General features: G+C 42.1%; 1 long non-coding RNA gene across 1 annotated transcript in view; it reads left to right on the top strand.

Moving 5' to 3' along the window:
• Window positions 1-2572, top strand: part of LOC140330169 (uncharacterized) — a 17232-nt gene that overhangs the window by 745 nt on the left and 13915 nt on the right. The window contains exons 2-3 of the long non-coding RNA XR_011920655.1: window positions 1429-1869; window positions 1989-2078. This is a non-coding gene — a long non-coding RNA (uncharacterized lncRNA). The remainder of the gene's footprint in view (window positions 1-1428; window positions 1870-1988; window positions 2079-2572) is intronic.

Consider the following 2572-nt stretch of genomic DNA (forward strand, 5'->3'; position numbering starts at 1 on the left):
ACACCAAACTGGTGACCCCATGTCTTTATGGAGCTGGCTTTGTACCCCAGGATACAGTCATGAGGGGAACAGAAAAGGTTCTTCACCAAACTGTGACTACAAGGTTGGAAGAGCATATTTGTCTGCAATGACTTTGTATGATGTAGTATTACAGGACTCTTCATTGAAAACACCTGACATCATCATCGGGTGGCATCCCTATGCCTTTGGCCACACAGTGTGACCTTTGTATAGTTTCAGCCTGTTCTACAAGGCTGTGATCTTGATTTATATCTGAAAGATTTAATGACAAGCAGAATGTGCTTATCCCACACAGGGTCAGATTTGTAGATATAAAACTTTTCTGCTGCCAAGTGATGATGTTTTCACATTTAAAAGCTACAAAACAGGCCAGTAAACACCAAACAGAAAAACACTTCTGTTTACTGATATTTTCCGGTGTGGATGAGCCGGATTAGAATTGTTGATCATTGATGAAAGACACTGCAAGATTGACTGCATTTGATCACAATCTTCTCATTCTTCTAAGTCATTATGTAGGGGTGGTAAGTGGCCCCCAATACAAAATGCCACCAACTTCTACCCAATGTGACATCACATCAACAAAAAACATGTCACTTGGAGCAATCTAAAACTGACCTCCCGGCTGCCATAATATACACCAACATGATTTAATGAGTGGGATTAGAGACAACATGGTGGAACAATTCCATAGATGGATGAAGGTAAGTCCATGGAAGAACTGTTGTAAGTGATTTCTGTGTCTCCAATTCTGCTGATTTCTTGGGATTGTCACCTATTGCAACCTCCACATTTGCAGAGAATCCATTCCATAATTGAAAGTTCCATGTGGGAAATACTTTGCTAGTGGACAGATCAGAAAAGAATAACGGCCAAGCTGCTAGGAAGTCCACAGCTGTCCCAACAACTTCTCAAGGCCGTGTCTGTGCACTCTTTAAATGTATGTAAACCTGAACAATAAACTTCTTCTATTTGCTCTCTATTATTCCGTGAAATTTACCATTGAACATGTTTTGTTATATCTGTTCCAGTGACTGATAACCTCTTGTTGTGCAAATCTGGGGTAGTATTGTAAGACCTATGGAGTTCTCTCCGAGGACTATACAAGTATTCTCCTGTTATATAATAGAGATAAGGAGAGGGGAGGTGTTGGTAGCCTTGGACATTTCTCTATGAGTGCCTTGATTCTACCTAAAACTGATAAGTTCTACACTGATTATGTATTATTTGCATTGTGGCCCTTCAATAAGTTGAATTTTGTGATCATTCTGTTTGATTTTTCTGGCAAATCAAATTTTAACCAATCCGACCATCTCCAGGAAGCCACCACTCTGTATTTTATAATAATAAATGATGAACAGATGGCAAATAAAAAGCCTGATGGGTTTAACTCCTCATGTTTTTTAGATTGGGAACGTCCTCGCTGTGTAGATGGAGAACAGAGGGGTCACTCTATGTGGATCTGGTTTCTCGGTATGGGGAGCTGAGAGGTGACCCAGTGATCTCTTTACATTTATATATATGTTTAAGTGTCTCAGCTGTTGTACATCACAAATCTCTTCCCTGAACACTCCATCATAAGTACTTCATGATACAAGTACTTCCTCATCTCTAATACTTCATCTCCGAATGTCCGTCACCACGAGCTCTGCTTTGTGTCAATGCTTTTCCTGGAACTGCCAGTGAAGATTCGGGCTCGGCACCCCAGACAAGGAGAACTACACAGAACATAAGGAATCCTATGAAGGCCGGGCCGGCCAATTACCCCTTTAATTAATGGCATATCTCAGCTAATTATAGGATTTCCTGTGACACCATCCCTTACCATCCTTGCCAAAAGCAGTTACAGTAAATGTAAACAGCAAATAGATGACAGTTTGTTCTGTAAAAGTTGTATCATAAACACTTAGCATGTTGGTTCACTAAAACCTTGTTTTCACCTTTTTCTCTCCTTTATTCCATCTCAGTGCTGCTTCTTTGCAGTCAGTTCCTGTCTACGCGCTCTTCAGCTCTGGGTTGTGTCTGAAGATACAAGGTCATATGTTTCCATTTATAATGTAAGTGGTGTCACTTTTATGATGGTTCCTCCAAATTCACAGGAATTAGTGCTCATCAAAGAGTCTCCATAGAAGGGGCCCCACAGGGAAACCCCCCTGTACATGGAAATCTGTATGGTATATCAGTTCAAATATTCTGTTAGCTTTATGGCATGTTTGAGTACAGGGCTGCTTCTTGGTGTAAGTCTAAAAGCAAACCACTCGGTCACTGCCCAACTACCTGAGAGCCACGGGGGTCATCAGAGACTGCAGAGGGGACTGCTAATGTCATTCTCACCTGTCGAGCCTTCCCACATCACATCACGGCTCTGCTGTCATCAGGTGTGGGACTGCCAGGAAAGGAATACCTGTAAATGTCAGCATTGCCTAGACACCTATAACCTGTGCCGAGCTGCCTGTGACTGCTGGGTGCCGGTTTATTCCTAGGGGTCCATCTGTTGTGCAGCTACCTCCCATGGACTTATGTTCAACCTGTGGACTCTATTAGTCCCATG

Source organism: Pyxicephalus adspersus, chromosome 4, assembly GCF_032062135.1.
Source record: "Pyxicephalus adspersus chromosome 4, UCB_Pads_2.0, whole genome shotgun sequence".
Classification (NCBI taxonomy): domain Eukaryota; kingdom Metazoa; phylum Chordata; class Amphibia; order Anura; family Pyxicephalidae; genus Pyxicephalus; species Pyxicephalus adspersus.